The following is a 13735-nucleotide window of genomic DNA, read 5'->3' on the forward strand; positions in this document are numbered from 1 at the left end:
AGAACAATACCAAAGTCCGTAAGCAGGTAGTTCCTTCAGAAACTCCTTATAAATATAAATTTCTATTTTATTAGGCTTCTCTATTCCTTCCCCTTGGGAATTGTTCTAGAGAACATCAAATGACTCTCAGTTCTTGTATGGTGGAGCCACAGAAATGAAACAAGTGTACAGACACCACATAATCAACCCAAAACATTTACACAAACATGGAGAATGAAGCAAACTTCACATCATTGTTAACTCTGCGGGGATTTCCCTCTGCTTCTCTTTCATAATCTCATCCAAATTTGGTGGTAGAGAAAACTCTCCCATGGCAACTTTGAAAGCTGACACGCTGGAGTCCCTATTAACTTGCTCTAGGGGCTGAGCAATCCTGTAAGTTTTCTAACCATAACTTTGAATTGACTCAGACATCTGTCGTTTGCTTTTACCCAGGGGCATGGCATGCTTTGATTGCAACCTCAGGCTGGAACAGTTGTACGCAATTGGCAGCCATGCATGCATCTAAGGCTGCACTGATTTGCCAATTCCAAGGTCTTTAAAGATGCCACCACTAACACAGGCACCTGGTGTTGACAATAATGCATGACCTTTCAGATGGCACATCTTGGAACTAAAGCTGCTTTCCTGGCTGACAGCCCTTCTTCTCTCCCTTGAACTTGCAGTCTAACTGATGGACTGTGGTCTAAGTAGCCAGAAGCTTGGGTCTTGCCAGTCCTGCCAGCCAGGTGAGCAACGTGGATGAGGATGTAGGGTTAGAGCAGATTTCAAAAGAGTTTTTTTAATACACAGAGAGATGAAAATAAAGGGAGGTGCATTCATGTACAGTGTTCAAGGACATCAGCTCTTAAGTTTCTCTCAGCTGAACCAAAGAATCTTTATTATTAAATCAATAATGAGGTAACTTTTGTTGGTAAAATAAAGGAAAACACACCATTTAGCTTAGTTTGTAACAGTACTGAAAATAAATATAAAAAATGGCTTCATTTGTGTTTTCACTCATTCATTCAAAAAGTATTAAGAGTACCTCAAATATTTATTTGATGAGTACTTATCACGAAACCTTATTGGCATGAATTACTTTTCTATTCAGAATAAAGATATTGTAATTGGAAGATAAAACTGACATTATATGTGATTGATGTGAATGCTAATTAATAAAACATTTGGCGAAGCAAACAGACAACTTGTGTAAACAAATAAATATGCCCAAATTCTATGTCATAACAATTCTACTTTGGAAAACTTATTTTGAGTAAACAGACCTAAATATAGAAAAAGTCTCATGCATTTTGAATTCATTACTTAATTTATTAAAAATAGCAAAAAGTTGCAAAAAAACTGAAATGTCCAACTGCCCAATAAGTCCATTTTTAAGAATATGAAAGCAATTGATATATACATATATTTTTTGTTTCAGTATAAGGCAAGTCCATCTTGAATCCTATCCCAAGGTTAATTGCTAAAGTATCAAAAGAAATCACTATAAAGCTGTTTCTTCTGAGACTTAATCCTCCCATATACCTAAGTGAAGTCTAGGATAAAAGAAATCAGGATGACTTAGTCTAGGTTTCTTGATTGAAACCAAGTATAATCTTGGTTCTACCTTTACACCAAATATCTCATGTTACAAATGTAAAGCAATAATAAAATTTAAATGTGAGACTACTGACATAAGTAAAATTATTTAAAACTTTTCACAAGCTAGTTGGGCAGATTTAAGACAAAGCTGCAAAGAACAAGAGCTGCTCAATTAATCCAGAAGAAACTTTTTGTTTCGCTACTTCCTCACTGGTGATCTTGAACTACTTTCTCAAGCTCTCTGCACCATGCTTCCATCTAATACAAAGAGGTGGAAAATAATATTGACCTCCCTAAATTGTTTTGAAGACGGAATGAATATATAAGTTTTGCTGATTCTCTTTTGTTAAAATTAACTTCTGAGAAAAGTGACAGTCAGATAGCATCTGGGCAGATGTTAGGGTACCCCACTTGATGTATATTTGCTCTAAAGTACTGTCTAAATTGGAGATGTTTGGATTTGCACATCCGTAGGCTCACTCAAATATAGGACATTAAGCAGAATTACTTTGAAGGGTATTTGTCAAACTAGAAAGAAAGAAAGAAAAAAGGAAAACATTGTACTTTGAGAATTTCAAAAAAGTATGCATTTAGAATTGGGTATATTTAAGCAAATACATACACCCAAATATATTGGGTATATTTATTCAAAGAGAAGTTTAATATTACTTTTGGACTGCACATTTGTAAACCATACAAACTGTGTGCATCAAGCTCCATAAAAAAATGCTAAACTGAAGACAAAGTTACTGAATCTAGAGGAGCAGACCCTTATTATGCATACTTTATTTGATAGCTTTTTGTTCCCAAATTTTATTTTGAAAATTTACAAATATATAGGAAAGCTGAAAGAATCAGTGAACATCTTTATATCCAACACATTAAAATTTTGCTAAATTCATTTTTATCACAAATCTTTCCACCTATCTACCCATCTATTTTCTGATGCATTTAAAAATAAGGTACAGCTATCATTATACTTTATCCTGCCATATCATTGTCTGCAGTTCAATATTACAGATTTTTTTGAAGTAACATTTACAAACAATGCAGTGTTCAATCTTATGTGTAACATTTGATGAGTTTTAATAAATGCCTTCATCTGTATAATCTAAACCCCTTTCATGATACACACAGAACTTTACCATCACCCCAGAGAGCTCCCTCATGCCTTTCCCAGTCAATCCCCGGCCCCATAAACCAGATGCAACCACTGTTCTGATTTTTTTCATAATAGCATAGTTTTGCCAACTTCACATAAATGGAAACTTGCAGTGTCACTGTTTTGTGTATGGCTTCTTTTACAGAATAGTATTGTTGAGATTCATCCATGTCATTGTGTTGTGCTTAGCTTTTGTTTTTTTTTAGACAGACAATTTTTTAAAGCAATTATTGTAGGTTTACAGAAAAATTATGCATAAAGTACAGTTTCCATACATCACTTCTTCCCCTCCCCCTGCAACACCCACAGTTTTCCCTATAATTAACATTTTGCGGTAGTGTAGTACATTTGTTACAACTGATGAGCCAATATTATTATAACTATATTATTAACTAAAGCCCATAGTTTATATTAGGGTTCACTGTGTTGTACAGTCCTGTAGCATTATTTTATTTTACTTTTATTGTGGTAACACATACGCAATATAACATTTCCATTTTAAAGACTTTCAAGTACACAATTCAGGGGTGTTAATTACATTTGCAATGTGTTACCAACACCACCTCCACCCATTTTCACTTAGATTTTAATGACAGATTTGGGCAGGTGTGCTGTGGGATGTTTCCTGCACATTATCTTTGAATATCTACGACTGACCCCTAGTCTAGCTATTCTTGCTCTCAAGAAAACTCCCACTTTATTCTTAACTGAAATAAAAAATGTCTGCCTCCTTTAAATCTTCAAATGTCCCTGATTTTATGGGGTTCGTCCTGTGGTGTTCCTATGTCATTATGGGTTTGTACCCCTCACTTTGCCCACAAGCCTGGGCAAATCCGTGCCACTGATTAAGACACCACATTACAACAAGTTTCTCCAGATTTGCTCAAATCTACTTAGACACTTTTGGGATTACCTAAGTAAATTTCTAATTATTTTAATTTGTTGTTTTCTCAAGTGTACATTAATGGCTGCCAAAGTAGTTGGACCCTCATAAAATTTCTCCTTAGTCTCCTAGTTGTCTTTGCTTCTACCTTTGCCCCATTTTCCACATAGTCCACTGTCTTGAAGCATAAACCACATCCCACTATACTCATTGGTTTGGACCACAGAGAAGAGTCCACAAATGAGTAGCACAAAGTACAAACTCCTTTCTGCAGCCTACAAAGCCCTACATGGTCAGACATGGGCATACCTTCCAGGGGTTGCTATTCAACTGAACCACACATGGTCACTACAGAAAATTTGGAAAAATGCAGAAAATATAAGGAAGAAGGTAAGAAAACTACCCATCGGACCACTATTGAATAGTGACTATCATTGTTAACTTGGTGAATTTTCTTCTTGTTTTATTTCTGCGCATTTTATTATAGTTGAGATCCTAACGAATGTGCCCTTATTTGGAGAGAGAACCTTTGCAGATGTAATTATTTAAAGGATCTCGAGATGATATCATTCTGGGATTTCCTGGGTGGGTCCTACATACAATGACAGGTGTCTTTATAAGAGTGAAGTGATATCACAGTCATTCCTCAACAGAGGACCCGGGGTGCACAGCCTGGAATAGGGACCCACTCACAAGTCTCAGGGGCCATATGCCAATACAAAGGACTTGTGGGTCAGCAGCAGAGACAAACTGTGGCAGGACTGAACTGAAGGATTAGACTATTGCAGCAGCTTTAAATCTCCAGGAACACCAGGGAGATTTGATTGTTAGAGCCGCCCCCCATCCCTGACTGCCCAGACACACGCCCCATATGCAGTGTGGGCAACATCAACTACACACGCAAGCTTGGCACACCAATTGGACTCCACAAGACTCACTCCCCCACTCACCACAAAGACAAAGCGGGGGGAGAACTGGCATGAGGGGAACAGGAGGCTTCTGGATGCTACCTGCTGGTTACTTAGTTAAAGTGTACTCCACGAAGCTGTAGATCTGACAAACTAGAGATAAGGATCTCAATCAGTCTACAAATCCTAAAAGAACCCTATCAAGTTAAGCAAATGCCAAGAGGCCAAAAACAACAGAAAATTTTAAAGCATATGAAAAAACCAGACGAAACGGATAACCCAAATCCAAGCACCCAAATCAAAAGATCACAGGAGACACAGTACCTGAAGCAATTAATCAAAGAACTAAAGATGAATCCCGAGACCATGGCACAGGATATAAAGGACATCAAGAAGACCCTAGAAGGGCATAAAGAAGACATTGCAAGAGTAAATAAAAAAATAGATGACCTTATGGAAATTAAAGAAACTGTTGACCAAATTAAAAACTTTCTGGATACTCCTAGTACAAGACTAGAGGAAGTTGAACAATGAATCAGTGATCTGGAAGATGACAGAACAGAAAATGAAAGAACAAAAGAAAGAATGGGGAAAAATTTGTTAGTTGTCTTTTTCTTACGCCCTTGTTATGGTCTCTTTGAAATGTTCTTTTATTGTATGTTTGTTTTCTTTTTAACTTTTTTTCATACAGTTGATTTAAAAAAGAAGGGAAAGTTAAAAAAAAAAAAAGAAAAACAAGGAAAAAAAAAAGATGTAGTGCCCCCTTGAGGAGCCTGTGGAGAATGCAGGGGTATTGGCCTACCCCACCTCGATGGTTGTTAACATGACCACAGACATAGGGGACTGGTGGTTTGATGGGTTGAGCCCTCTACCATAGGTTTTACCCTTGGGAAGACGGTTGCTGCAAAGGAGAGGCTAGGCCTCCCTATGGTTGTGCCTAAGAGCCTCCTCCCGAATGCCTCTTTGTTGCTCAGATGTGGCCCTCTCTCTCTGGCTAAGCCAACTTGAAAGGTGAAATCACTGCCCTCCCCCCTATGTGGGATCAGACACCCAGGGGAGTGAATCTCCCTGGCAACGTGGAATATGACTCCCGGGGAGGAATGTAGACCTGGCATCGTGGAACGGAGAACATCTTCTTGACCAAAAGGGGGATGTGAAAGGAAATGAAATAAGCTTCAGTGGCAGAGAGATTCCAAAAGGAGCCGAGAGGTCACTCTGGTGGGCACTCTTACGCACACTTTAGACAACCCTTTTTAGGTTCTAAAGAATTGGGGTAGCTAGTGCTGGATACCTGAAACTATCAAACTACAACCCAGAACCCATGAATCTCGAAGACAGTTGTATAAAAATGTAGCTTATGAGGGGTGACAATGGGATTGGGAAAGCCATAAGGACCACACTCCACTTTGTCTAGTTCATGGATGGATGAGTAGAAAAATAGGGGAAGGAAACAAACAGACAAAGGTACCCAGTGTTCTTTTTTACTTCAATTGCTCTTTTTCACTCTAATTATTATTCTTGTTATTTTTGTGTGTGTGCTAATGAAGGTGTCAGGGATTGATTTAGGTGATGAATGTACAACTATGTAATAGTACTGTAAACAATCGAAAGTACGATTTGTTTTGTATGACTACGTGGTATGTGAATATATCTCAATAAAATGAAGATTAAAAAAAAAAAAGAAGACATTGCAAGAGTAAATAAAAAAGTAGATGATCTTACAGAAATTAAAGAAACAGTTGACCAAATTAAAAAGATTCTGGAAACTCATAGTACAAGACTAGAGGAAGGTGAACAACGAATCAGTGACCTGGAAGATGACAGAAAGGAAAATGAAAGAACAAAAGAAAGAATGGGGAAAAAATAAAAAAAATTGAAATGGACCTCAGGGATATGTAGATAACATAAAACGTCCAAATATAAGACTCATTGGTGTCCCAGAAGAGGAAGAGAAGGGTAAAGGTCTAGGAAGAGTATTCAAAGAAATTGTTGGGGAAAACTTCCCAAATCTTCTAAACACTATAAATACACAAATCATAAATGCCCAGAGAACTCCAAATAGAATAAATCCAAATAAACCCACTCTGAGATATATTCTGATCACACTGTCAGATACAGAAGAGAAGGAGCAAGTTCTGAAAGCAGCAAGAGAAAAGCAATTCACCACAGACAAAGGAAACAGCATAAGACTAAGTAGTGATTACTCAGCAGCCACCATGGAGGTGAGAAGGCAGTGGCATGACATATTTAAAATCCTGAGTGAGAAAAATTTCCAACCAAGAAGACTTTATCCAGCAAAGCTCTCCTTCAAATTTGAGGGAGAGCTTAAATTTTTCACAGACAAACAAATGCTGAGAGAATTTGCTAACAAGAGACCTGCCCTACTGGAGATACCAAAGGGAGCCCTACAGACAGAGAAAAAAAGAAAGGACAGAGAGACTTGGAGAAAGGTTCAGTACTAAAGAGATTCAGTATGGGTACATTAAACGATATTAATAGAGAGGGGGGGAAATATATATGACAAACATAAACCAAAGGATAAGATGGCTGATTCAAGAAATGCCTTCACGGTTATAACATTGAATGTAAATGGATTAAATGCCCCACTTAAAAGATATAGATTTGCAAAATGGATCAAAAAAAAACAAACCACCATATGTTGCATACCAGACACTCATCTTAGACACAGGGACACAAAGAAATTGAAAGTGAAAGGATGGAAAAAAATATTTCATGCAAGCTACAGCCAAAAGAAAGCAGGTGTAGCAATATTAATCTCAGATAAAATAGACTTTAAATGCAAGGATGTTATGAGAGACAAAGAAGGCCACTATATACTAATAAAAGGGGCAATTCAAAAAGAAGAAATAACAATCATAAATGTTTATGCACCCAATCAAGGTGGCACAAAATACATGAGAGAAACACTGGCAAAACAAAAGGAAGCAATTGATGTTTCCACAATAATTGTGGGAGACTTTAACACATCACTCTCTCCTATAGATAGATCAACCAGACAGAAGACCAATAAGGAAACTGAAAACCTAAACAATCTGATAAATGAGTTGGACTTAACAGACATATATAGAACATTACATTCCAAATCACCAGGATACACGTTCTTCTCTAGTGCTCACAGAACTCTCTCCAGAATAGATCATATGCTGGGACATAAAACAAGGCTCAAAAAACTTAAAAAGATTGAAATTTTTCAAAGCACATTCTCTGACCACAATGGAATACAATTAGAAGTCAATAACCTTCAGAGACTTAGAAAATTCACAAACACCTGGAGGCTAAACAAAATGCTCCTACACAATCAGTGGGTTAAAGAACAAATAGCAAGAGAAATTGCTAAATATATAGAGACGAATGAAAATGAGAACACAACATACCAAAACCTATGGGATGCAGCAAAAGCGGTACTAAGGGGGAAATTTATAGCACTAAACACATATATTAAAAAGGAAGAAAGAGCAAAAATCAAAGAACTAACGGATCAACTGAAGAAGCTAGAAAATGAACAGCAAACCAGCCTTAAACTAAGTAGAAGAAAAGAAATAACAAGGATTAAAGCAGAAATAAATGACATAGAGAACAAAAAAAACAATAGAGAGGATAAATATCACCAAAAGTTGGTTCTTTGAAAAGATCAACAAAATTGATGAGCCCCTAGCTAGACTGACAAAATCAAAAAGAGAGAAGACCCATATAAACAAAATAATGAATGAGAAAGGTGACATTACTGTGGATCCCAAAGAAATTAGAAAAATTATAAGAGGATACTATGAACAACTGTGTGCCAACAAACTGGATAATGTAGAGGAAATGGACAATTTCCTGGAAACATATGAACAACGTAGACTGACCAGAGAAGAAATAGAAGACCTCAACCAACCCTTCACAAGCAAAGAGATCCAATCAGTCATCAAAAAGTTTCCCATAAATCAATGCCCAGGGCCAGATGGCTTCACAGGGGAATTCTAACAAACTTTCCAAAAAGAACTGACACCAATCTTACTTAAACTCTTTCAAAACATCGAAGAAAATGGAACACTACCTAACTCATTTTATGAAGCTAACATCAATCTAATACCAAAACCAGGCAAAGATGCTACAAAAAAGGAAAACTACTGGCCAATCTCCCTAATGAATACAGAAGCAAAAATCCTCAACAAAATACTTGCAAATTGAATCCAAAGACACATTAAAAAAATCATACATCATGACCAAGTGGGGTTCATTCCAGGCATGCAAGGATGGTTCAACATAAGAAAATCAATTGATGTATTACACCACATTAACAAATCAAAAGGGAAAAATCAAATGATCATCTCAATAGATGCTGAAAAAGCATTCAAAAAAATCCAACATCCCTTTTTGATGAAAACACTTCAAAAGGTAGGAATTGAAGGAAACTTCCTCAATATGTTAAAGAGCATATATGAAAAACCCACAGCCAGCAGAGTGACTGAAAGCCTTCCCTCTAAGATCAGGAACAAGACAAGGATGCCCGCTATCACCACTGTTATTCAACATTGTGCTGGAAGTGCTAGCCAGGGCAATCTGGCAAGACAAAGAAACAAAAGGCATCCAAATTGGAAAGGAAGAAGTAATACTGTCATTGTTTGCAGATGATATGAGCTTATATCTGGAAAACCCTGAGAAATTGACGATACAGCTACTAGAGCTAATAAACAAATTTAGCAAAGTAGTGGTATACAAGATTAATGCACATGTCAGTAATGTTTCTATATACTAGAAATGAACAAACTGAAGAGACACTCAAGAAAAAGATACCATTTTCAATAGCAACTAAAAAAATCAAGTACCTAGGAATAAACTTAACCAAAGATGTAAAAGACCCATACAAAGAAAACCACATAACTCTACTAAAAGAAATAGAAGGGGACCTTAAAAGATGGAAAAATATTCCATGTTCATGGATAGGAAGGCTAAATGTCATTAAGATGTCAATTCTACCCAAACTCATCTACAGATTCAATGCAATCCCAATCAAAATTCCAACAACCTACTTTGTAGACTTGGAAAAGCTAGTTATCAAATTTATTTGGAAAGGGAAGATGCTCAAATTGCTAAAGACACTCTAAGAAAAGAAAAACAAAGAGGGAGGACTTATACTCCCTGACTTTGAAGCTTATTATAAAGCCACAGTTGTCAAAACAGCATGGTACTGGCACAAAGATAGACATACAGATCAATGGAATCGAATTGAGAATTCGGAGACAGACCCCCAGATCTATGGCCAACTGATCTTTGATAAGGCCCCCAAAGTCACTGAACTGAGCCATAATGGTCTCTTCAACAAATGGGGCTGGGAGAATTGGATATCCATATCCAAAAGAATGAAAGAGGATCCCTACCTCACACCCTACACAAAAATTAACTCAAAATGAATCAAAGATCTCAATATAAAAGAAAGTACCATAAAACTCCTAGAAGATAATGCAGGGAAACATCATCGAGACCTTGTATTAGGCGGCCACTTCCTAGACTTTACACCCAAAGCACAAGCAACAAAAGAAAAAATAGATAAATGGGAACTCCTCAAGCTTACACGTTTCTGTACCTCAAAGGAATTTCTCAAAAAGGTAAAGAGGCAGCCAACTCAATGGGAAAAAATTTTTGGAAGCCATGTATCTGACAAAAGACTGATTATCTTGCATATATAAAGAAATCCTACAACTCAATGACAATAGTACAGATGGCCCAATTATAAAATGGGCAAAAGATATGAAAAGACAGTTCTCTGAAGAGGAAATACAAATGGCCAAGAAACATGAAAAAATGTTCAGCTTCACTAGCTATTAGAGAGATGCAAATTGAGACCACAATGAGATACCATCTCACACCGATTAGAATGGCTGCCATTAAACAAACAGGAAACTACAAATGCTGGAGGGAATGTGGAGAAACTGGAACTCTTATTCATTGTTGGTGGGACTGTATAATGGTTCAGCCACTCTGGAAGTCAGTCTGGCAGTTCCTTAGAAAACTAGATATAGAGATACCCTTTGATCCAGCGAGTGCACTTCTCAGTATATACCCAGAAGATCGGAGAGCAGTGACACGAACAGATATCTGCACGCCAATGTTCATAGCAGCATTATGCACAATTGCCAAGAGGTGGAAACAACCCAAATGTCTTTCAACAGATGAGTGGATAAATAAAATGTGGTATATACACACTATGGACTACTACGCGGCAGTAAGAAAGAACGATGTCGTGAAACATATGACAACATGGATGACCCTTGGAGACATAATGCTGAGCGAAATAAGCCAGGCACAAAAAGAGAAATATTATATGCTACCACTAACGTTAACTTTGAAAAATGTAAAACAAATGGTTTATAATGTAGAATATAAGGCAACTAGCCACAGAGAGCAAATAAGGAAGGGGAAACGATAATCCAATAAGAACAGATAAGCTATCATGGGTAAATTTAACTTTCTGGGAATGCCCAGGAATGACTATGGTTTGTTAAATTCTGATGGGTATAGTAAGAACAAGTTCACAGAAATGTTGCTATATTAGGTTACTTTTTTGGGGTAGAGTAGGAACATGTTGGAAGTAAAGTAGTTATCTTAGGTTAGTTGTCTTTTTCTTACTCCCTTGTTAAGATCGCTTTGAAATGTTCTTTTATTGTATGTTTTATAATTTTTTTTTATTTTCTTTATTTTTTATACAGTTGTTTTTAAAAAAAAAACAAACAAGGAAAAAATTATGCAGAGCCCCCTTGAGGAGCTGGTGGAGAATGCAGCAGTGTTGGGTTTCCCCACCTCAATGGTTGCTGATGTGCTCAAAGATGTTGGGGACTGGTGGTTTGATGGGTTGAGCCCTCTACCACAGGACTTTCCCTTGGGAAGACGGTTGCTGCAAAGGAGAGGCTAGGCCTCCCTATGGTTGTGCCTAAGAGCCTCCTCCCGAATGCCTCTTTGTTGCTCAGATGTGGCCCTCTCTCTCTAGCTAAGCCAACTTGAAAGGTGAAATCACTGCCCTCCCCACTACGTGGGATCTGACACCCAGGGGAGTGAATCTCCCTGGCAACGTGGAATATGACTCCCGGGGAGGAATGCAGACCCGGCATCGTGGGACGGAGAACATCTTCTTGACCAAAAAGGGGAACTGAAAGGAACTGAAATAAGCTTCAGTGGCAGAGAGATTCCAAAAGGAGCCGAGAGGTCACTCTGGTGGGCACTCTTACGCACAATACAGAAGACCTTTTTTAGGTTCTAAAGAATTGGGGTAGCTGGTGGTAGATACCTGAAACTATCAAACTACAACCCAGAACCCATGAATCTTGAAGACGATTGTATAAAAATGTAGCTTATGAGGGGTGATAATGGGATTGGGAAAGCCATAAGGACCACACTCCACTGTCTAGTTTATGGATGGATGAGTAGAAAAATGGGGGAAACAAACAAACAAACAAACAAAAAGAGTGAGGCAGAGGGGAATTAGAGACAGAAGAGAAAGACAGACACACAGAGAAGGTGATGTGAAGATGGAGGCAGAGATCGGAGTGATCTATAAACCAGTAACATCAAGAATTGCTGGTAGCCACCGGAAGCTAAGAGACAGGCATGGAATGGATTATCCTTCAGAGCCTCTAAAAGAAACCAATCCTTGATTTGAGACTTCTGATCTCCAGTGAGAGAATAATTTCTGTTGTTTTAGGGTGCTATATTTGTGGTAATTTGCTATATCAGCCCAAGGAAACTAATACACCATGTACTACTTTGTAATAAAAAAACACCTAGGAGAAAATTTACAAAAATTCAGGTTGAACAAGGCCAAAAGGTGCATGTCTTAATAGAATATATATTCTTTAAAAAATGGAGAATTGAAAATATAGAGCTATTAAGAGCCTCAAAATTTTGTATTATATATGTTAAATAACTTTTGTGAATGTGCTTTAAACATTGGAAATAAAGGATGAACAATGAAATACTGCATACAGAGAGTGTTCCAAAAGCGAGAAAACTGTAGTTTACTAACCTTCTTATTGTTTAGAATAGTTGCATGTGGTGGGCTGTTGGAAAACATGTACTACATAAAGATACTTTCATCTCAAATGGTGAAGGAGTTGAAGAATCCCTGAATGTTTTTCCTGATCACCAAGGATATTTATCTGGTTTTGGGAATACATATATCCCATAGAAGTGATGTTATAAATTGTGATTACAGTACCAGACAGCCCATGAAACTTATTTAATCCACACAATAGTTTGTAATCATAGGTAATCATGGTTGCAAGTCATAATGAGAATAATGGGAAAAACAGTAAAAGTAAATACAAAGTAGCAATTAAATCTTCCTTGCGGGTTTGTGGGTTTAATCCAAGTTTCTGTGGAATGGGAAAAGTCTCATTATAATGGTGAAGCAGATTTTCTGCATTTTCTAGAACTGTATGTTTTTATCAGTTGTGTCTTATTTTATCATACTTGGTTTCCTAACCAATAGATCTTGGTTGGTAGGTATCAGAAGATACGTATATTGAATTAGAATCTTCTCTGCAACCTGGAAATGTACATGTAATACTCAAAAAGTCCTCTCAAATATCTGATAATTGGCCATGGGTAGGGTAACATGGCTACTGGACTAAACAGGCCAAGTGTTAGCATGCCCCAGCACAGCTGCAAACTAAAGTAACTCCAATTAAGTTAACAAGCAGAAGACTTTAAAATAACATCTTTTCATTTTTGAATTGTGGAAAATAATATTGAAACTGGTCAATTTCCATCTTCATGGCTTTCCTCCCACCCATCATAATAACCCTAAAGCAAGTTTCTGATTTTTAAAAAAACCAACCAAGTACAGTTAGGATACATTTGTTTTGTTGGTCCCACACTCTTGGGGGCTAACTGAGGTTCTGAAATCCCAGGGAGACCTGTTCTAGGAGGGACTATGGAATATGTTTTCGCTGACATCACTAGGCATTGTTCTACCGGTGTGAAGATTGTAATAGTAACATTCTGGAATGCTCTCTAGCCAATTACCGAAGCTCTCTGGGTCTCAGACCAGCCCTAAGCATTTCAAAGAGTGTTATGTGCAGATGAGATTGCAGCCCTGGAAAGTGGTTCCTAAGTAACAGATCTCTCCAAAAAGTGTAAATTACTTGACACTGAGGCTTTATCACAGCACCGTTCACAGCCATGAAGCCACTGCAATCTATT

The 13735-nt window shown here is 37.5% G+C and overlaps 1 protein-coding gene across 4 annotated transcripts in view; it reads right to left on the minus strand.

The window, feature by feature from the left end:
* The window catches only part of EGFR (epidermal growth factor receptor), a 234815-nt gene that overhangs the window by 91777 nt on the left and 129303 nt on the right, over nt 1–13735 (minus strand). Inside the window, exon 1 of one of the 4 annotated variants that reach the window (XM_037837165.1) lies at nt 4859–4878. The exons of the other annotated variants lie outside the window; for them this stretch is intronic. The gene's annotated coding sequence lies outside the window, so the exon portion shown is untranslated. Of the gene's footprint in view, nt 1–4858; nt 4879–13735 lie in introns of those variants that run through there. 4 annotated transcript variants of the gene reach the window in all.

This window comes from Choloepus didactylus, chromosome 5 (genome assembly GCF_015220235.1).
Source record: "Choloepus didactylus isolate mChoDid1 chromosome 5, mChoDid1.pri, whole genome shotgun sequence".
Classification (NCBI taxonomy): Eukaryota; Metazoa; Chordata; class Mammalia; order Pilosa; family Megalonychidae; genus Choloepus; species Choloepus didactylus.